This window comes from Dromaius novaehollandiae, chromosome 6 (genome assembly GCF_036370855.1).
Source record: "Dromaius novaehollandiae isolate bDroNov1 chromosome 6, bDroNov1.hap1, whole genome shotgun sequence".
Lineage (NCBI taxonomy): Eukaryota > Metazoa > Chordata > Aves > Casuariiformes > Dromaiidae > Dromaius > Dromaius novaehollandiae.
Genome location: NC_088103.1, coordinates 28344562 through 28367570, shown reverse-complemented (window position 1 = coordinate 28367570; position 23009 = coordinate 28344562). Strand labels below are relative to the sequence as shown.

The following is a 23009-nucleotide window of genomic DNA, read 5'->3' as shown; positions in this document are numbered from 1 at the left end:
ACATGCTAAACGTCTCTCTGCATTCCCTCGTCACTTCTAATTACTGTTACTGCTTTGCTCCCAAGACTTCATAGGGAATACTGAATCTGCTTTTTAATTCGTTGTCCCAACTTGTATGGGCAAATCACTTCAAAGAATTGCTTAAGGAAGTCATTTAGGAAAATTCCTGTAGAAATGAAGTGTTGCATGACCTCTTCAGTGGTCAGCTCACTAGTTTTGCAAGGCACCGGAAGTCTGTGCTCTGTCCTCGCAGGCGTCTTCTCATGGAAACTGGCCCAGCTCAGGGTAGAAGCAGCCAGGGTGCTTTGGCAAGGTTTCTCCTGATCACTCACAAATCTGCAGAGATAAATCACTAACGCCCTCAATGGTAAAGTCCAAACCATTTTTCTTCAGAAGGGGCAATTTGTAGCTATAATTCAAATGGTGCATCCCGCAGCAGGCTTATCAGCTTCTTCTGGATCTCTCCCTGCTGTCAAGAGGTGATGCTGGAAAATCCGTGATACAGCAGGAATTATAGCTGGTTAAGTTTGCTGGCCGGGCAAAGATTAGACCCCTTTCTTTGCTGCTTTACCACACAGTTATGAAGCTCTTAAAATCTCCTTTACTTATTTCAGGTGGCCTGGAACAGCACCTCTCTTTTCCACTAGAGAACTACCAAAATGCTTGTGTTATGACGTGGATGTTGAATCTGAAAAGAATCAGGAACCAACACACTCAGCACAACCCATCAGCTGGGAACAGTCCATTTCCTACCCATTGAAAGCCAGTGAATAGTTACATTTTTTTTCCAAGCAGAGAAAAAGAACATTACCACAGTGTGCTTGGTCATTCTCTTGCTAAAATTTATTTATCATTTCACCTACTCACACATGCTGCCATACCAGAAAGGACCCAGATGCAAACCAATATGCAAGTGAAAGGCACAGGATTCGGTTCTGGGAACAAATATGGAGAGCACCCCTTCTCTTTGCTTTCCTGGATGGAGGCATCCCTTTGGGGAGCCTGAACTAAGCACTGCAGAGCAAAAGGCTGAGCAGCCCAAGGAGAGCAGCATTTTAGATATGGGGAAAAAAAAAAAAAAAAAAAAAAAAAAAAAGAGAGAAAAGGCGAGGAACTCCTAGAGCTTGCTCTCTCGTGAGAGGAACAAGGAGCAGTGGAGAAGCCTGTGGAGTAAGGGACACTGAAATAGGAGCAGGCCTGGGGACTCTGAAATGCTTCTTCCATAGCAGAATGTGAAGGGCCCAGCAGATATAACACTTGCATCTGGCTTCCAGGTGCTCATGGTTGTGCTTGGTTAGGTCCAAATTCCTGTGCAAAAATCAAAGAGCAAGGGCAGGTTGTAGATAGCATATGAACTGAACTTACCTACCTTTTCACTTGGCTCTTTGGTTTTCAAGTTGCTTTGTAGCTTCAGTTCAGTTTGTTCTTGACTTATCCAGCTGGCACGTTATGAATGTTAAGAAAAAAAAAACACAAATCAACCCTGATTTCCTTGTCACTTATAGAAGCAGACCTGAGTTTATTGCTCTGAAATTTGCACTTGTGCATGTGTGTGAATTTAAGCAAGGTCACTGCATACTTCAACACTTGCTGCCCACTCACTTGTAAGGAAACGAGAAACCATAATTATGCCAAACATTTTTGCTAGGTAAAATGTGTATATAAAAGTCATATGTATATGCATGCATACATATATATTGTGTGTATGTGTGTGTATATATATATAAAGTCATACATATAGTGCATTTTACACTGTGTACACAGTGTATAAAAGGTGTGCGTAAAAGGCAGACAGTAATCTAACAGGCCAATAAAATGGCACTCCAGGTGCTCTAGCTGGCAAGCACACAGCATTTTATTAAAACTGCTATTGAGCTTGGTAAGTAAATCAACCCTTACCTAGTGCTACCAATAACATTAATCAAGAAATGGCATCACAGAGAAATCTGACCATGCTCAGTCCTTGGAAGGGACACACGGGAATCTATATCAAACTGTCCACTGGGAGCATAGAGGAGACTTTAAACTACCAGGCAGACTTGTTCTATGGGTCTGCTGGAAATTAACACTTTTTCCCATTGGAAAGTGGAGTTGTGTCAAGATCAAAGGCCTCTGAGGAAACTGATTTTGGCACAGTTTCCCCTTTGGGGAGTGAAATGGCTTGTTTTTAATCTACAGCAGTTTCTCATCCATTTCAGTCATTGCATTTCCTTACATAGTCTTCTTCCGCATGAGACGTTGCATCAAGTCTGTGACAAGAGGGTTTAAAGTGCAGAATGGGAAAGGGAGGACAGCTGAGACTAAGTTTAGTATGAGGAGGGATAGGGAAATGCAAATCCCATGAGGCATTGCTGTGGAAAAGGCGGAGAGCATCACCTCAGCCAACAACAAATAGTTCTCCATAGCTGAAAAGGGCTTTGTGGTTGACCTTTCATTCTAAATCATTACTTTTCCTCCCAATTCTGGATGAAATGATGTAGCAAATATCAGAATTTCCTGAGGGAAACTGCATTTCTCAGCCTTTAGTTGTTAAGGCTTTTCAAAACTTAAGTTGTCCATGCAAGAATATTGTTTGGGAAAGGCTCACTTAGTTTAGAAGTAAACACGTGTTGGATGAGGCCATTGTGTCACAAACCTATATGCACTGAACTGCTAGCAGATGGAGTAATTAAGCTGGAATCTGGGATAGCTTTTATGTGAATAAGGAGCAAGTGCCATCAACTAGCAGGATTCTGTGCAGGCAGAGAGTTACTGAGTTACTGGAATATTTTGGCTGAGCTACACCCAGCTGTTCTTTCTCAGGTTAGCGTGATCATCCTGATGAAGCTCACACCAGCAGGACCTGATTTAGGTACAAAATCAGTACAACCAGACCCAAGAGATACTCACCAGACTCTTTTCAACTTTCAGCTCTGGTCTGCCTCCCTTCTGTGCTAAGTAGCACTGATTCCAATCTCTTTGTACCCTTCCTTTACCTTTTCTTCATTACAGGCTCCCCTCACTTACTCTGTAGGCGCTTCTTCTTTCTGATCTTCTCCCTTCGTGTCCTTTCTTTTTGGAGTGCAGATTGTTCTGCAAAGAAAACAAGGGGAAAAAAACAGCTGGAGAGAGGTTGAAACATGTAACACTTACTTACGAACCTGTTCTGGTATATATTCTGCCAGGTGGGCTGGGACATGATGTGTAACAGTATCAGCAGAGCAACTTGCTCCTTCTAGTCACACATGCCACCCACCTTCCCAGCAGGCATCTTGAGGGCAATCTACTCCAGGCAGGAGCTGGCAAAGTGACACCGAAGTGAGGGGAATTGGGCAAATCTACACCATATGAAGACATAGATGCCTTAATTCCAGGGAGAGTAAAGAGCTTTTTCTGTCTGACATGATAGCCTTGAGCTCGGTGTGTTGTGGTCAGTCAGGGAGCAGCGATGGCCGGCTGCTCTGCAAGGGAAGGGATGGAGAGGTTGAAAAAGAGGAGGGTGAATGATACCTAGTTTCCACTTCTACATTCAAGTTGTGACAGCCTCCTCCTCCTTCCTCTACTAACTTTTTGAAAGGAAGGATGCAGTGAGAGACAGCAACATTCACAGTTCCTGTCATCAGTCCCCTCCTGTACCACAAGTGCTGGCTCTTCCTATTCCCATCCGATGTGGTGTGTGTTAACACACCCAATGCTGGTAGTGCAGATCCCTTGGCATCTTTGGGGATTTGCCTTCACTTCAGGAGATGCTTCCTTGCTCCTTATCTGCACTACAGAGAGCCAGGGCTCTTTGCCGCTGTGTCATCATTTATGATTTTGTGTTGGCAACAGCCACTCCACATCTGTCTCTCAGTTCTGCTGGGTGACAGGGTTTTTTTAACACATAGTAAACTAAAACTCAGGGGGATTGAAGCTAGCCACACATTTGGCTGAATCCAGTCAACACTTTCAGCTTAGGAAAAAAAATGAAGCAAGCTTCAAAAATGCCTCAGCATTTCAATTTGCCCTTTTTAAATTAAATGATTTGATTTTTCCTTTTGAAGGAGCCTCCTTTGTCCAAAATATAGTTGAATCAGGAAAATAATTTGAGACAGAACAAAAGGTTCTGTTTTGATTAATCAATTTTTTCTATTTTTATTGTTTCATTAAAGAAGTTCAGCTAAGTCTATATCAACTATCTTATTTCTTCCCTAAGTTTCCTTATTCAACTACTTTACCAGAAAAATCAGTCCCTTTCCAACTCCTCTGAAGCTGCATTCAGTCAGTAGTCTCTTCCTGATCTCACCACCTACTGTATGTCAAGGCTGGACTACTGGAGTGTAGTGGAAGCTAAATTACCTGTGGGTATTTCCCTTCTTCCCTTTCTTGTCAGCAGGTTATATTGCTTTCCTTCATTCCTTCTCTGATGGATATGTCCCTTCGCCAGTCTCCTTGGTTTCCTCCAGTCACTTTTTCTGAGGCTGAAGTCTTTCTAATATCTCCAATCCAGTTTGCGCATCAAACTTACTTAACTCCTCATGCACACCAGGCCAGAGTGCACCTTGACAACTGGTCCTTCACAGAAAGTCCTTTTAAGTGTGCGTATAATAATGGCCAGATCCTCAGCTACTGTAAACTGGCACAGCTCAGTTACCTTCATATGAGTTTCAAGTGTTTTACTCTCCTCTGAAGAGAAGGTTCATTGGGAAAGACCTCAAGATATTTTACAGAGGGAGAGCTAAGGGTCACCTTGCCTGTGGCTGATGTGTAGCCAGCTCTGTTCTGTTATGTCTGTCACTTTTATTAGTCTTGCTTTCCTTACAGGCAAGTCTCTTACAAGGCTCCTATTTGGGTAATCTGCTCTTCATCACCCTGTGTATTTCAATCCACGTATTTATACGATGGGGGCTATATGGGAAATAAGATCCTCATCACCTCACATCTGTATTCCCACTCTGGAAAATATTTCGCTGCTAGGCTGTCAGGAATCATTACAAACCTGAGGAGCCAATGCCCTCATATGAATGCCTTCAACTCGCCTCCAGGAACAGAGATGATGTACGAGCTGCGTTAGGCTCTCTGCTTTCCCTGGTGCTCAGAAACACAACTCCTCTCTGGAAAGGAGGATGCTTAATGCTGCAAAAGTCTAAACACATCTGCTCTCAAGGAGCCAAGACAGATAAAACCCTGAGCCTCCATGTCACCATGAGGAACGCAGTACACGCCAAGAGAGGACATAACCATGTTAACAATATCCCAGGTTAGGTAGGGAATAGACACAGCAGAGATACAATAACGGTAAGTTGTGACTCCATCCCAGCTTGATGGATGGCATCTCACTTGCAGTGTGGTCCTTCAGGCTGGGGAGGGCTGTGCTCGCTCCGCTGGCGGCGGCTGCAATCCGAGTGCTGAATTTATTCAGCCAGCTGTAATGGTTTCAACCTGCCGGTGCTGACAAGCACCCAGCGCTGCGCAGGGTCGGTGTTCCCTCACTCCATAGCTCCTGGTACAAGTCAGGATACCTCCCAAAGCCTTTTGCAGGCAAAGCCCTTGCCTTCTCTTTACCTCTTGGGTAAAACATGGATGGCAGTGTTTCTCCACCTCACAAGGATATTAGGAAGATAAATATCTTAAAGAATACGAGATGCTAAAGCCCATAGGAGTATTTCAGACTGATGCTGTTTATGTTGAGACCCAGTTAAGGAAGGCTTTGGTCTTTTAAATACATACAAAGAGTGTTCCAGTATTTCTTTTTGTTTTTCCTGTCCATTTTGATGGGTAAAATCCCCCTCAATGATTTTTTTATTCTGATAATTGGATTAAAAAAGGAGGTGGAAAAGGATTAATAATAGTGAGGGAAGGCAGAACGTTTCCCTAGGTAATTAGTCCTCGATGTCCATTTCTTCACTGAGAAAAAAAATGAGCAGAAGGAGTTTTGAAGCAAATAATATTTTCAATAGAATTGTGATAATTACATTTTGGGGAGGAAGGAGAAACATTCTTAAAAGCACATGCTTTATCACAAAATGAGCACTAGCAGCGGGATTTCTTTGGGGGAGCCAGGGTCGGAGGTGACTCTCCCTCCGCTGTGCTGGAAGCGCAATGCCCCCCGCAGCCCCTGTCCTGCAGACGCTCAGGCCCAGCGTGGCTGCAGCACCCGGCGGGACAGGCTGGGCTGCTGTGCAAGCACGTGCTCGCGTGCCTCCTTCGGCAGCGCGTCTCCAAACGAAAGCCCTCCTGAGCTGAACCCCACTTTACCTCCTGCCCCCAGCATCACACCTCCAGCTGGGATTCACACCTTCCGCCTTCTCACTGCAGACCGCTTGAAGGGATTAAAAGAAAGGGGCTTAGGAGTGATTTGGAAGGGCTTCAGATATGGTGACCTTCAGTTTCCTATCAGTAACTGAAATCCAAGCCGTCTTTTCTCTGTGTTTATTGCCCATTTAAAAGGGTTTCCCTGTTTTATGTCAGCTCACGGATGACACAATGTCACATTCAGAATTAACGAGGCCAATGAGGCCTAGAGACTGTGATTAGACTAAATGCAAATGCAGTGCTCAGAACTGGCCCAGACCTTTGCTCCAAAGCAGAATGAAATCAAGGCTAAATCTTGGATGCAAATAGCCCAGGGCATGACCCAATTCTGGCTCGGACTAAATCCAGACCTTGAGAGAAAACTTTGTTAGCTTTTGCTTTTAATTTTCATGCACTACTTAGTTTCTGTCTCTATGCCAGATATGAAAGAATAAATGCAGAAATACTGCAAAGGAGGTCATTCTTCAGCTCCCACCAGTCACATCAGAAGGAGAAGTGGCTAAAAAGTCTAGAAGCTGTGTTTGAAAGATTTCCAGCATTCATTTGCAGACTCCTCAAATCTGGATCAATTCCCAGTGATCATCCAATCTGCTAAGTCTTTCATGCAAATTGATCTCAGCAAGGTCTACTCCATCGCATAAAAAGACCTTATCTTGTCCATATGATGTCTCCTAGGGCTGAAACAAAAAAGAGTGAAAGTAAAGGTTCCCAGGGAACCTGTAAGTGATTTCTGTGTGACATACTGCATCTGAAATGAACTGAGTGGCCAGAGGCTCCAGCTAGTCCTCAACTACTGTTAAGGTGCAGGTGGGCAGAAGCCACATTTTCCAGTTTACACATAATTTACCTTTTTGTTCTCCATTCTGAAATGAAGCAAGAGTCAAAATAAACAAGCCAAAAAAGAGAAATACTGAAAAACAAGGCTGAAAAGGAAAGATGGGCTGTTGCATTTTTTCTAGACATGAAAGTTCCTGATGATCCACTTTGGCCAAAAGTTTCACTTTCAAAAATGCCAGTTTTCAAAAGGGAAAATAATTCTATATTCTCTTCTGTGACATTTTTTTTGCTAGAAAATCATGCAGGCTTACCTCTTCCTCCCAGTTCCTAATTTCCTCTCATGCCTTTCTTTTCCTCTCCTTATGCAACCTGAGTACTTGCTATCTTGAAATCATTTTCTTTGCCTTTCGAATATAATTTCTTTCCTTCCCCTTGCAGAACTTTCCATTGCTGGACCAGGTCTGAACATATGATCCCCATGTTCATGGAGCATCCAGAATTGCAACTGACATCAGCATCTTCACTGAAGTTAAACTGCAAAATTCAGAATTAAAATTAGGTTCAGATTTCAGCTATACTGGAAGCTGGTCTGACTTTTCTATGTGCGCAAAATGAAGGATCAGGCATAGGGCTCTCAGATGTTAGATACCAGGCTGTAATAGCCTTGCCTAGTACTGCCCTCTGTAAAGAAATCTTATATCCAGGGGCCTGTTAAATGAATAACTAACTCACTGCACAAGGAAACAGATTTTCTCTGAAAGCTCTGCACACAACCTGCATCTGTACATATCTTTCTTACTCTCAGGTCTGCTTTTATTCCTGATGGCTTGTTGCCAGGGCAGGGTTTACTAGTGAAGTTCACATGGGAGCAGTTTTGAGCGACTAGAAATCAATCATGACTTTAAGCCTTTTTTCCCCTTTTCTGTAGGGATAACACTCCTCCATCACCCTCCCCTCCCCCCAGCTTGCATGGCTCTGGTAAGTTATTTATCAATAAAAATTCCTCAGCCAACACATAATTGGATTTCTATAGAAGTTTTCAAAATTGAGCTGCACTGAAGTGCAAGAGGCTGACAATTAGCTTGACAGAGGAGTTAGCACTTCCAACATTGCATGTGTTTTCACCGTTTGCTGCTTTCAGAGCAATCATTTTCTTCCTTTTTCTGGTTGCGGAAGGAGCAGGTGAAAACAAGCCACTATGTCTCTAGCAACCAGCTGCGGTGCTTCGCTGATACTGTTTGGAGTGCTAGCAAAAAAGCTCTGGGAACAGCTTTTAAAATGGCTCTTAATGGGAAATGAGAAGTGCATACAACAGGCTGCAGACTAATTTCAAGGAGTCCCTATTTAAGGGTCCCCCTCATCTGGATAATGAAGTGTCACAGGCACGGTGGGCCATGGAAGCTGGGCAGCACGAATGGTTTGAGTTTCATCCCCAGCGATAATCCTGGTTTGAACGAAAGCAAGCACAACTGCAGAGCGCTGCATCTGCATGTCTGCAGTCCCAAACGTTAATGCAGCACAGGACAGGCACTGGGACCAATCAAGCCAGCTAACCAGCCAAACCAACTCGAGCAACAAAAAATACTGGTTCTTTCCAAGTTGCTTTCTCACCGTTTTCTGCATTCCATCTTTTCAAGCCTTTGTATTAGAGGGGTTGTGCTCTTCCCTGATGCAGGGAAGCAATGGAGATGGAGACTTCTAGGCCGAGGGGTGGTGGATGGGATAGGGAGTCTGACCGCTCTCTCTTCCCTCACACAGCTTCCTTCCCAAACCACTCTCCTGCTCAGTGGCTTATGCATAGCCCAAAGGTAAAGACTCCCGAGCTGTGGGATTTGCACCATGAAGATACACAAGGCAATTCAGATGGGTGCATGGTCTAGCAAAAGGCAGTCAGTGCTTGTCATCAAACCATAGCTGACAATGATACTTATCACTAACGTTACCACCCTGTCATGCTCTGCAAAAGAAGACTTGGGTCCTGCTCTGTTACACTGTGTAATGAGCTTTCAGACTTCATACTATGCTTGCAAAGGAGAGCAGGAGCAAAGCTGGGAGTGACTTTTATGCTGCTAAGTAAATCCCCTCTCAGATCACGTGCTGAGCTTTGCCTCCGCTTCCATGCACAGGTCTCCTGCTGAAAGCGGTTTCTCTGCCTGCAGAGACCGGACTCCTTTGCACGGCATCTCAGGCAGTTTCTCCTTTCCTTCGCAGCCAGCTCCTCTGCTTCCCTACCGTGGCCGTCAGCTGGTCCCCTCTCCCTGTTCCAGCAGCTTTTCTTTCTTGAGTTGGGAATGAAGGTGACAAACTCTTCCTGTTACCACAAGTCCTCCTCACATCCTCCAGGCATTCGTTCTGCTCCGCTTGTCAGCTTCCATGATCCCAAATCCTTCTCTTTTTCGTTTTTCACACAGCAAACCCATCCATCATCCCTGAAGCCTTGACAAGGGCTGGGTCTGAGTTTGATTTCCTAGCTGGCACCAGAAAGGAGCACACTGCCTTGGGGCTGCACAAACATGAAGACATTTCTGATGAAGCAGACAGGGATTATGAATTAGATTCAGGTCTAAATCAAAATTTCAGCTCTGAACACTTCTGAAATGAAGCTCAGGGACTGAATCTGAGCTTGAATTTTAGTTTGGTTCCTATTGTGAAAAGGGGTCAGAGCCAAGCACCCCAGGCACTCTGGAGCTGGGCTGTCTTGAAAACTCTCAATGTGATTACATGGTGTATTTTTCAGTTTGTCTGCCTGAGGGCTAAAAGCTGAAGTTGTCAGACCAGGGAAAAGGAGAACCTCAGCAGTGCTTGAGGTGGAGCGTCTTCTCAGGGCAATCACCTCGGCCCGGGCCACCCACCTCTGTCTCCTTTTGCTAGCGGTGGCTGAGAGACAGACTGATTCTGTTGCAGGAAATGTAATTGCTTTACAATTTGCTTCCTGTTTGAACAAAACCAGAAAACCAAAATACGAAACCATTTTAAAGGCAGAGACATTCAGGAGAGTTGAATTAGGAGTATGGAAACAGTATTTTTTGAGGCATTCACAACAAAGATTAAAAAAACAACAGCAAAACTGATGAGAGCAGCTTTTTCCATCTTGGATGGATGTTTTGAAACAAAATAACCTTATTTTGCTCCAAAGCTCAAGTGGAGGCAAGCTTTCTTTTTGCTTCATTTCATCTCCCTGGAATACTGAAAAACATCTGTCACAAGGGCCAGTTCCCCCCCACCAAATATTGCCCCCACTTGAAACCACATTTTCTGACAGGAAAAAAATTTCGGGCAAAAAAACCCCGCTTCAGTCTTTGTGTGAATAGACACTGAGCTGTCTGGGAACGAACTATAGCTGAACAGAACGTCTGCCTTCATGGGGAAAACTTCTCCAGCCACTCCGTTCCTTTCAGTACACAGGCTTGTAAATAAAACAGAACAGCCTCCTGCTCCCCGCAGCCCCAGCAGATGGAAATAATCTGCACTGGTTGCATATTGCTTTACACCCTGGGGAAATCAAGCAGGTGGTGACACAGTTACCTTTAACCAGGACTTTAAAGCAGTCGTATTCCACTTTATGAGCAAGGACAGCCTTCCCTGCTAGCCGGCGGAGTTAGAAGAAAGCAACAGAGTGAATGGATGGATGTTATATACATTTTCTGAAATCACCTTCTTCTGGTATTTTGACTCTGTGCACCACTGACTGCGGCTGTCTGTGCAGTGACATCTTGCAGCACATTTCAGCCTGTGCCAACTAAAAGGAGGCAGTTGCCTCCCTTCAGAGCAGTTTCACCTTCCGAAGCAACAGCCATAGCCAAGGCGAGTTGCAGGTTCTGCTTTCAGTCTCTAACTGGTCTTTTTTACCTAGCGTTGACACACTAGTTCACCAGCCAGAAGTGCTGTTTTTCCTCAGTGCAAAATTCTGCTTGGATTTAAGTCTATTCCTTCTTCCCTCAAATAATTTTATTTCGTTTATTTATTTATGTATTTATGGAAAGTCACCCAAGAAGGCAAGGGTTAAGTGGTGATTTGCAAGCAAGGCCACTCTGCTTTGGGAGGGCCTGTGCTCTCCACCCCTGTTCCTGGTGTCTGGTGAGGTTCAGGTCAGAAATAACTGCTGCAGAAATGGCATAGGTGTGAGGAGATCTAGAATATGCTGTTCTCCTTTGCTTTCATGAGTAGAAAAGATTTCGGAGCTATCTCATCTCCACCCCTCCTGTTGGCTTTAAAATATTCCACAGGAGCTGGAGAGAAATGACATTTTTCATAAAAATATTTTTATCAGTAGGCTTTTTTAAAACTTTCACAATCTCCTTTCCTTGTTCAGTTTTTCAAGGAGACTTATGGAATGAGATAGAAAAAATGGGTAGCCTTTTTATACAACTTTTTAAATTAAAACTTTCAGATTTTGGCTTTTAGTTTTCCAAGACAACCTAGGACAGTACAATCAAAAAGAAAAAAAAAATGGGGAAGGCAGGATGTAGGGGAGATGAAACTCACACTCATCTTTGTCCAAAGTTAAAAAACCGTTTAGACAGAAAAAAAAGTCATGCAACCAAACCCAATAACCATTCCCAAATACAAAACCAAACCAAACCTTTATTAACACAGGATTTGTCTACACACAAATCTGTTTTTCTTTTAACTGAACATTGAAGTAATGCCTATTCCACACACTCTCCACACATTTTTTTCCCAATAGAAATGCACCTTGTAACTGGATAGTTCATTCCAGCAGGCAGCTGGGGATGCCCTGTACCAAAGTGAGGCATCTGTGTTCCGATGTAGTCTCATTCGCAGAGGACGCACATCTCATACACAGGTGGAAACCCACACTCCTAACCAAAGCAGTCGTGCGTATACAAAACCAGCCTTTAGACAACAATTACCTCTGAATTCCTTGCTACAGGAAAGGCAACGGTCTCCCTCGTAGAGGCCCAGTCTCTGAGGTCTCCTCCAAGCCCCTCAAACCACTTCTGAAATGAACTATGCTTTGCTACTATATGCACACTTTTAGTTTATGATTTTATCTCTACCAGCAGTTTTGCTATACTGGCTTCACACTCCTGTCTCACACAGTTACATCAGAAAAGCTTAGGCCAAAGTGTATTTCTTGTGGCGAAAGGAATGCTATCAAGCAGATACTAACAGCACAATGCCAAGAAAGGGCTGCTGGATTTGCACAGGCTGTTGGGTTGCTCCTTTTCAGCACTGTTGATAGGATGGAGAATAATCCAGTCAATAGCCTAATGCTATTGCATGTATCAGTGGGACCCTATCCCAAAAGGAAGCTCTGGAAGCAGAAGTGTGATTAGAAGCAGGAAGAGAGATTAGAGCCTTGGAAAATAAGCTGTGCAAACTGGGACTCTTTTTATAGAGGAGATTAAAAAACAAGGGACATTATTGAAGCAGACAGAACAATCAGTGCCGTATAGAAGCCAGATCATCACAGAACTTCTGTTGCTGTGTCTGCTAATGCAGGAACATCCTGGATGTCCATGGATACTCTGTGAAGCTGAGTCACAACATTTGACTGTAGCTAGAGGAATGGCTTCTCTACACGTTGTAAATGAATATGAGGCTCTTGATGCCTGGAGATTAGCAAGGGTCAGGGTAAAATAGGGCATTCCTCAAAACTATGGAAATATACACAATGATATTAATGACGTTTCAAAAACAAGAGTTTGGGGAAAGTTATAAAATATATTGGCAGACAATTGCTAATAAAGTAAATTAATAAGAAACTTCCCCAGCGGGCAGTTTCTGTCTTCTTTAGCAGCACCTGGTTCTTAGTACAACTGGAGTTGTGATACTGGCCCAGATGTCTCATGCAATTTGGCAAGCCTGATGTTCTTCCCTTCTGAATTTACTCCTATAAGTCAGCTAAGGTTCAAATGCTCAATTTTCTATCCTCCCTCCTGTGCATATTTTCTCAGCATTTGCTGCTTTCCTTATTTACGCAAGTAAGACTGGTGTTAACACACCAGGGTCCTCTAACCAGCCTTCACACTCATAAACTGTAGAGACTGAGTTCCGTAGAAGGGTGAAAAATATTCTTATATGGGTTTTGGGTTTAGCCAAGACTGGGAAGAGAGTGAGCAAAATTCTGTGCGGAAGGTTCCTCCTACGGCATTTCCAGACCAGTCAGAAACCTCTGGAGGAAGTCAAGGCTCGAGAGATTTGCAGCTGAGTTCTGCTCACTGAAGAAGTTGGAATAACTTGGATAAACACTGGTTAATCAGCACAACTCCTCAGTGCTTATCTGTAACAAACCCAGACTGCTTACTCCTTACTATTCCCCCAGCACTAGTTTTTGCCAGACATAATCACAAACATTCCTATTTCCTGATAACACAGAGAGAAGCTAAGTTGATTCAGAAATTTTTCGTGTGTGTGAGAGCACAGGCAGCTGGCAATTCCGCTTAAGTCCAGTGGCTGATGTTCAAGAGCCAGCCTGACTTCCCAGCCAGATGTAGCTAGAAAGATAGGGAACTGAGGAAGCGTGACTTCTGAAAAGCATAGATAGCCTGGAATAATCACTTCTTGTAAGCCACTGAAGTAGGTCTCTTGAATTTCACTTCCTGATAGCACTGTCAAGTGTGCGTGAGACCTGGTGACACTTAAGAGAGAAACAAACAAATGACTGGCAGGAGTTAGACGCTTCTGAATGGATGCTGGAGTGGGATGGATTTTTGGTGAGCTTGGTAAATTCACCAAAATTTAAATTTACAGAGGGAACAAAATTCTTTGGGAATTTGTCTTGAGTTGAGGGAAAGTTTTGATTAAGAAATACATACTGGAAATTTTGAAAATGTGGCAACATTCCTTGTTTGCTTTCCCAGAAGAATTAACTTTTCTTTGGAAATGCTTTGTTTTAACATTTATCTAACAATACATTTTTGTTTTGGATTAAATGTAAGGTCTGGGGATGGAATATTCCTACATATTTTGTCTTTCTAGCTAGCTAGAAAAAATAATGCATCTCAGCCTAAAATGAGTTTCCTCCCTATTTTTTTGGTCTTGATTCCAAACGGAAAAGCCTAAGGTGAAGACGTAAGTGGACTAAGGCAACAGTACCCACCCAAGACATAACATAGCTTTTCTTGGCTGTTCTTCAGAAATCATCCCAGGCTAAGGTGCAGACTTAGACCCAACTCCTAACTTAGCCCAGACTTCCCGAGGAAAAAATGTAGCCAGTAAGAGGGCAACAAACATCTGAGGAGGATGATCTTCCTTTTCCTAGCCAAGCGGGAAGGAATGGAGGGTTTGACTAGCAGAAAGGTTCATGCCACTCTTTTCAGTGCACAACCAGCTAGAGCAAGTGTGCCCAGCTGCCTGGCAGGAGAAGCAGGCAGGAAAGTACTTGACCACTGCAGGTCTGCCCTCTGCCAAACATTTATTTCTGGAGAGTATGAGGAGAATTAAGAGAGGTAATGGGTTTAGCTCTAATCTAAAACTCTCACCCCCACATGTGCTGCTGTGTTGGGAAAGCAAGTGGCACTTCAGCTCTCCCACTCCATCATCTCTGTGCATGCTGGGCTTTCCCCATGCCATCCTCAGAGCCAAACGTCTGTGTGCATGGCCACCCAGCCCACCTCAGGGCCTGCGATTGCAGATCCAGCAGTCTAGCCTCCCCTGGTTGCCCCCAACTTGCCTGCCTGTCTCTACCTTGCACTGCCTTTGTGGAACTGTCAGCCCATCCCTACTCCCTGCACTCCTGATCCGGGTGCTGGGCTGGGAGAGCACTGGGATCTTGCAAGCCGAGGTTCGAGCCCCTGAATTTGCAGTCAGCCAGGTGGGCATCTTGGGTGCTGCTCAAGCTGCGTTGGTCATGCTAGACCTGCACTGAGACTTGGACAGAAAACCTGCCTCTTTCATGCCAGATTATTGCCCTTGGGCCTTTGGTACCCTGGAGGATGAATCTTGAATTGCAGATCAAATCTTCACAAACATTAACTTACATCCATATCTACATTACTCTCAGTTTTTTGAGAACTTTTCTATTTATTTATTTATTTTCTCATGTTACCAGTGACATTAATAGCTCAGCAGCAGCTGCTGCCAAAGTAATGATACAGTTTACACACACAGTGAAGAAGGGCCTTCTAGCTTACCAAATCAAATAATTTCTTCTGCTTGGGGAGCAGAGATTTATTTATCTCAAATGACATAACACAACAGAGAAATGCTTTCCTTCAGAAGGATTCAAGAGGTGCTAATAATACAGAGTGCAATCAACACAAGCAATTTATTTATCAGTTTTCCGGCATCGTTTGTCCTATACTTCTAAAGCTGAGCTGACTCCCAAAGGAACCAATTGACAAGACATTTATAGTAAGAGTTATGTCCAGCCCAACCAGGTGGAATGCAGATAGTACAGCGTATGACAGGGGAGCAGATGTTTTCTAATCATTCCCACATCATTCCTGGTCACTAGCCAGTTGTACTGGGATTACCCAGTCTGCACGCATAAGCAGCATGGCTTCACACTCATGCTAATCCAGATGTCTGCTCAGGAGAAAAATTCAGAGACTCAGCACCGGTATTTTTAGGATGCCTTGCTGTTGCACCTCATTTAATTTAATTTAATTTTTGTAGTGATGGTGAACAATGGGAAGGGCATCAGAATTTAAATTGCATGTTTCACCGTGCTCTCTAGCACTGTCGTGGCTGCTCCAAAGCCCTCTGCCTCTCCAGAGCAGGTGTGGCAGCCCTGCAAAGCTGTGTGCAGCTCCTCACAGCTCCCTGCCTTGTCCCTTGGACCTGGCCTGGGGAACCCATTTGCAGAGGGAGAGGCAGAGTGCCTGTGAGCTCCTCTCTCTGCTAAGCTGGAGGGAAGGAACTTGGCAGGCCTGAGGACAACTTGCAGTAAAGCAGGCATGACAGCCAACACCTCAGCAGCTTGAGCAGGTTGAACCCATCTCCAGGGTTCTTGGTGAGCTAATACAGCCTGAGCAAAAAAACAACCCAAAACCTGCTTTCTGAGCTGGAGCTGCAGCAGCTTCATGTCCACGGCAGGTGGGAGTGCAAAGGAGGACTTGAGAGACCTCAGATGACACGGAGAGCAAACAGGGATAAAAGGTGAACTTGGCCCCAGTCAGCAGCTCCACTGACTGAAGAAAGCCTAAATTCTGTGCAGCCACTGGAGTGCCCTCAGCAGCAGAGCACAAGGGCCAGCAGTTGCCGAGATGGAGCTGCTAGAGGCTGCCCTGCCTCTCCCGCTCCATCCGTACTGTCCTCTGGCAGCTGCCCCAGTGCCAGCCTGGAAAGGAGAGAGGCCTGCAAGGCGGGGGGAGGTGGGCTGCGTGCTGCTGGGAACACATGCCTCAGCTGCTGGCTGGCCGTCCCCGAGGCAGCCGCCGTGCAAGGGCACACAGGCGGGATGCGGCCCGGGCTTGGGCGCCACGGCACCAGGGCTGCCCTTGCAGAGCAGGAGGGACACGGGCTGGGCTTTACTGTCTGCATCTCGTCAACACCTCCCCATTTGTCCCATGTGGTTGGTCGCTAGGAAGAGATAGATGACACCTTTCCCCTTAACAGAAGGACTGAAGAGGAGCGAGTTAGAGGGACAATATCATTCATTTTTGCATACTCACTGGCAGCTCTAATTCACTCTGAATTCTATTAAATTTCACTCTTTTTTTTCCCCTAAGGACTGCACATCTCTTCTATCTGAATTCTGAGAAGAAATTACTTTGTCTTCATTTAGAAAATGGAGAAGATCCAAATGGTTCTGGAAGAGAAAGGTTTGTTCCAAACAGACCTGCTGAAATCTTCCCAATCATTTACATACACATGCACATCCTACTTAGACTCACACACATATACATACATATATATATCATGTATATATACATATATATATACACACATACAGAGACACATTCACACACACACTGCACTGTAGACATATGTAGAGACAGATCCATTACACTACAGCTCCTATTGTCCTGGAATCAAACCAGAATGACATTTCCTGAGTCTAGGCAGAGCTGCTTTCATTCAGGAGGTCATACGGATTAGACTTTTCTTTTTCCCTGGGAAGCTGGGATTTTCCCAGGAGATCCTGTACATGTGTCCATGACCTACATTTTACTGTATTATGATTACTATGTATTTACAGTCCAGTGGCACCTGAAGTGGGGAAACAGATTTGCTTTTTTTTTTACAAGGGTGCCAAATCATGTCTCTCTTGTTGGGCTGTGTGATGCAGAACATATCCCCTGAGCCAGCCTGTTTGAAGGCATAGCCTATTACAGGAGCCCTTGTCTCCCGTTATCTTACAGGAGCAGAGGGAATGAGTTAAATTCTCGAGACTGTGGCTTGAGAAGGTATGTATGAAAAATCCCATGTCCTATATGAAAAACAGAATGAAATAACATCCTAATATCTGTCTTTGGGTCACCATGATAGTCCCCACAGTCTCTTCCTGTTGTGGTTAATTCAGAAAGTATAAATACCCTAATATTTATGCCCCTGTTGAGATCCAGGCCCCACCATTCTTTCCACTTTAGATATACTTCATATTAAATGGCAGCTGTGATGTAATATTGCCAAAGAAGTGAAGTGTCAGTGAAAATTTTATTTCCTCTGAAAGTCAGATTTAGGTTATGCCTAGCCTGTTATGAGAGGAACGATCAATGCCTGCGTAGATCGGCACAGCTCCATTTTAATTCAGCCAGGCGTACCTGGAAATCTGTGGGAGCACAGGCTTCCAATGAAGAACAATTTCCAAAACTCATGGGTGAGTTTCTGCCTCCTAGGCTTAAGTGTATGTGTTGTATGTCCCTTCTTACCTGTCCCTCATCTGGCTAGTTCCAAGTGTGCCTGTAGGTATTTCATTCAAACCTTTAGGCTGCAGAGCAGCCATAGGCTTAGAGCTGTTACCTGTTCAGTCACATATGAAAATTGTCTTGGTCATATCTTTATAGTGCAATATGCACACAGATACCACCGTATAAATGTACAAATTCCTGGGTAGATGTCAGCTGGTCTGTGTAGAAACATCCTTTCCTTTCAAGGAGCCTTCTAATACATTTCTGCTTCTAAAATAAATCCAAAAGAGATTTCATAACACTTTGTGTTCAAGGGACTGGGCTTTTGGTGCCGACAAGGATCAGTCTGAGAAACATCAGTGAAAGAGATGTCTGTATTAAGGATATTAGATACTGGAGAGAAAGGAGCTGGTGGCCCAGTGAGTACTTTCGTATTCTAAGGTAACAGGATGTAATTCTTTTCTTCTCTGTCTTTACTACCTTCTACAGCAAGAGAAGGGGCTAAGCTACCTTGTAGCAGACTCTTTATTGCCTACCTATAGAAGAGGGTTACAGGGCAAACAGAGGTGCTTCACTAACCTGGTGGAGAGTCCACCAGCCAGCTTGAGAAAAGAGATATTAGGCTGCCTGGGAAAAGGCAGGAAGGCAAACTCAGAAATCCTAGTTGTCAGAAGTTCAGTACTATTTACACTGCTGATAATGACATATAGACAAAAGGCTAAGACCAGCTGGACTTAGTCTGTGATATCTCATGCTAGGGCTGCATAGGTCTAATGGTTTCCATCTCTTAGCTGGATTCATCCGGGACTTGGTTCACAGTCAACTGCAGTCAACATGGGACCCTTTTTGCTGCCCTTCTAGAAAAGACAGTTAGTGGCACACACTGGATTTGCTCCACTACCTTTGCCAGTCTTCGTCAGGAAATATTCCCAGGGAATAAATAAGTATTTAATTGCTCTTACATCCACTGGCAGGAGCCTTGAGATGCCTATTGGCAGGGGCAGAGTAAGCCTGGAGATAGATGGAGAGTCCATTCTGTTACTGCCTTGCGTTAAGGCTCTTCTGGAGGTCAGAGGACTTTGTTCTCTAGACCTTTCAGCCAAACACTGCTCATGAGGGTGCAATTTAAAGCAGACTTTGTGTGGGTGGGTCTCCTTGGAGAAGACTGATACAAAGCCAAGTATGGAGCCAAACAGCCTTGGTTTCCCAAGAATGTCACAAAGATAAACACAACTTATGGCTAAAAAGTATTTTGTAATCTGAAATCTGGAAGCTGTCAGGAACATGGAATTGTAATTAAAAAGCTGTCCTGCTCCCAGCCTCGCCATTAAAGGGCAGGTCACCAGAACCCTTCAGTTGATGACAGCCAGGCCAGCCCTATTGCTTTCTGTGTGGTTACTGCAACAATGTCATTAGTCAGGAGAATTTCATTACAGAGAACAGCCCTACTATTTCAACCTGGGAAGTGCTGCTCATCTTGAGAGGTGGGCCAACCTTTTCTGAGCCAGGATGCATACACTCTGTGAAGGGGATAGACCCAGCTTGAGAAGTTCATATCCAAACCTGAACTTTCTAGTTTCATCTTGAAGAGACTGTTTCCAGGGGCATAAATAGCCATTGGACAAATGCAGCCCTTGCATGATTTTCCTGAAGGCTGTGGGCATCCACCACAGGTAAACATGTACCAGCATCTGCAGTGGCGGGTGCCTTCTGGCAGCCATTAAAGAGGCAGGGGTGATAGTGCATAGATAAAGCTCTCTTAAGCACTGCCTTTAAAACTCTGTGGCTTTGATTCAGCAAAACACTAAGGCATGTCACTTAGCCTAAAATGTACTGCAAGCAATAGTCACTTATCTGCTTAAAGTTATGCATGCGGTTAAGTACTTTGCTGGATCAAGGCCAGCATATATAGCGTGATGCTACTAGATGAGTAGCAAGGGGGACCGAATCCACACACCACCTGGTCCGAAGGCGTGCAGCCCTGCTCGCCAAGCTGAACGCAGCAGGCGGGCCTTTCAGAACGGTGGCTCTGCCACACAAACTCCTGGAAGAGGACGGTGTACTAGCGGCACAGGCTGGGCTTGGCGATGCCACCTGGCACAAAGCTGAAACCATCTATGTAACTTACACACTTCGGCATCTTCACTAGAGGCCCTGTGAGCATTGCAGTACCAAGCTGAAGAAACATACTGACATACCCTGGAGTCAGGATGCCTGTCTCCATACCAGAGACAGCCACCTCACTTCAACAGGAACAAGCAAACAGTGTAAGCATCAGGGAGAAATTATTTTGCATACCTACTCAGTGTTGCTGTGCCAATTGAAGTGCACAGGACCAAGGTGATTTGGTCCTCCTGGCCTTTTAGCTGAGTGGATATAACATACTTGAGCATAGACTGAATTAGAGAAGCTGAGAGTGAATGAAACAAGGATATATCTGAATACCTAAGCTTTGGGAGTGTGGCCTGGGGAAAAGCCATGAAGGCAAGAGCTCTCTAGGCAGAGAGCTGGCTGGAAGGGGACAGGAGTTGAGAACAGAGAGACCTCTTCCTGCTATATTCAGGGGAAGGCGTTTTGCATGCTCTTTGCAAATGGACAGACTCCAGCAAAAGTGTAACTCACAACAGCATGGGTTTTTTTTTCTCCTGCCAGAAATAACACTCAACACCTTGAACACAGCTGAGCACTCAGGACAAGGCAGGCTACTATCACTTTAGTCTCCAAACACCTCATATTCTTTAGTATGTTATCTTCACACAGTCCTCTGAGACAACAAAGTATTTCGATGCTGACTGCCACACAGAGGCTGTATTTGGAGCCGTGGAGCATGGAACACCCTTGAGCTCACAGGTCCAGGTCTGCACGTGAACTGTGTCCTTCAGTGGTTTTTAATATGGGAAGGAAACCTGGACGCAGCTGACTTCTAGGCTGTGCAGGGAATCCATCAAGGACTGGGAAGTCTTTCAAAATAGTGCTCCCATCTCTGGGCCTCTTTTCTCCCCTGCTTGGAGGGATGGGTTGCACTCCGTGAACATGGCAAGCAGTCAGATGAGAGAGAAATTTCTCACTCTTTTTCATGAAGGGTCTTTTTTTTCTTGCTCTACAGAAAAAAAGGATAAATTGAAAGAAAAAACTATCTTTAGTTAATAAGAAAATGAAATGCAATTTGCCCATTTAAACATATATGAGATTAGACAAATGTGCATTCCATTAAAACTGGTTTTCTTTGAGGAAAATACTTAGTGTTAGCAGTGAAAAAAAAAGCTTGAGGAAGTAACTTCTAGTATTACACTGGTGTCACCTGAGTATTCGTGGTGAATCAGTGCCAAAAGCTAGATTTCATTCATCAGAAGCCATACACTGTTTGATCTAAGTCTGTGAATGAGTTAGGGTCTGGCTTTTGTGTCTTATGGGAAATTCAACATGGGATGTCCACAACATTTCTATCCTAAAATGAAACAAATAAAGACAAATTGGGGATTGTTTAAACCCTGTGTGTGGAAAGATTTAGAATATTTCATCTTGCTTTTGATTTTTGTGCTTTAAAAGGCTTTTCTATGCTAAAAGCTGTTCTGAAAAGTTATTTTCAAAGTGAAAAATGAATCTTTCTCTGAATTGGTATAATATCTAAATAGGATGCCTCAGTACCTTTGAAATGCTTTGTTTTGGAGTTTCTCCCCTAAACAAAATGTTACAATTGGCTTCTAAAATTTTTCCAGATTGTAGGAAATAGATTTTATTGCTTAACAGTTCTTTCATTAAAAAATGCTAACTAGATCTATTCATTACGAGATTCTTACAGAAATGTGCTCTGAAAACTTACTCGATGAAAGATTGATTTATTTTGCAGAGCACTGGAAAGCACGGTGCACTCTGGAACCCACAGTATGAAGGTTTTCAATGTCTGTCCAAGGAGTTCATAATGATGAGACACTTAAACTAAGGTGCTTCCCAAAAGGGACTTGGAGCATGGAGCTCTCAGTAATATTTGGTCATAAATATTATTTAGATTTTAGTACCATGTGTGGTGAGCAATCTTAGGCTTCAGTAAAATTCAAAAAAACTGCCTTGTGTGTCTAAAAGAGATCTTTATTGCCAAATGCTACATCTTAAAAATGTATTTGAAAATAGCTCTTCCTTGGATTTAGCTGAATGTACTGGAATACAACCTGCCAACAAAATAAAGATACATTGCATCGAGAGATTTCAAACTGGTCCATTTTTGGGTTGCTTATGTACGTTTGTTTGGGTGGAAAAGTAATATGTATAGCAAAAGTGAAAGAATACAAAAATGTAATGGATTCACCAGGACAAGTCTACCAGCTAAACTTGTTTTGATGAATGATACCCAAATGCAGAGCCTGAAACATATATACACACACACACACACACACACACACACACACACATATAGGGATTTTCAGATACAAAGTCCTCTTTGTTAGGGAACTTTCTGACATAAGCCTGATATTTGGCTGAGGCCTCTTATCTACATTGCACCCAGAAATTGAATAATCTGATTAAAAGTGTTTTAGATGCAGGTAATTTTATGAAAAGCACTGAGCTATTCCAGGGCATGATTACTATCACAGTGCTTAATTATATTTTCTTTCTCTAGGAAAATGCAGCTATCTGAAAGTGTAATGAAGTGATTGCTGTTTGTGTAGCTGTGAAGAAAGGAAGCTCATTGGTTCATTAGCAAACCAAATGATTTGCCTTTGGCACTGGTTAACCTTGCTGGCCAAATTCCGCTCTCAAGTACAGCAACAGGAGAATAACAAGAGGTAGTCTGGATTTATGGTGCTGTGAGTGGGAGCAAAATTTGGCCCTTACCCTTTGATGGGAAAGTAAATACAATATTCTTTCTTTCCATCCATCATGTCGCGTAGCTAGATGGTTGGATTAGATTACAGAGGCCACACTAAGAACTACCTATTTGGGGCTGAATTGAAAAATGCCATTAAAATGGGATTCCCGGAATTTAGCAGGAAAACAAAATATTTCCTCTCCAAACTCTATTATACTTGCAAAAAAAATTCAGGGTTACTAAATGAGAAAGCTTTAAGGGACCCTCCTGTCTGTGTTTAAAGTTCAAAGCATTTAAATATCATTGGGTTTTTTGATTTTTTGGCCTGGTTTTGTGATGGATCTTTGGATACTTATGGCTTAATTTTGAGAAAACTTGTAAACATCAAACTT

At 43.7% G+C, this 23009-nt stretch overlaps 1 long non-coding RNA gene across 1 annotated transcript; it reads right to left on the bottom strand.

Annotated features, from left to right (window-relative positions):
- Positions 1–433: 433 nt before the first annotated feature.
- LOC112989061 (uncharacterized) lies at positions 434–7690 on the bottom strand. Its single transcript, XR_003260719.2, has 4 exons — positions 7362–7690; positions 2890–3072; positions 1370–1439; positions 434–688 (listed from the first exon to the last, which is right to left on the bottom strand). It is a non-coding gene; the product is annotated as an uncharacterized LOC112989061 (long non-coding RNA).
- Between the last annotated feature and the right edge of the window lie 15319 nt (positions 7691–23009).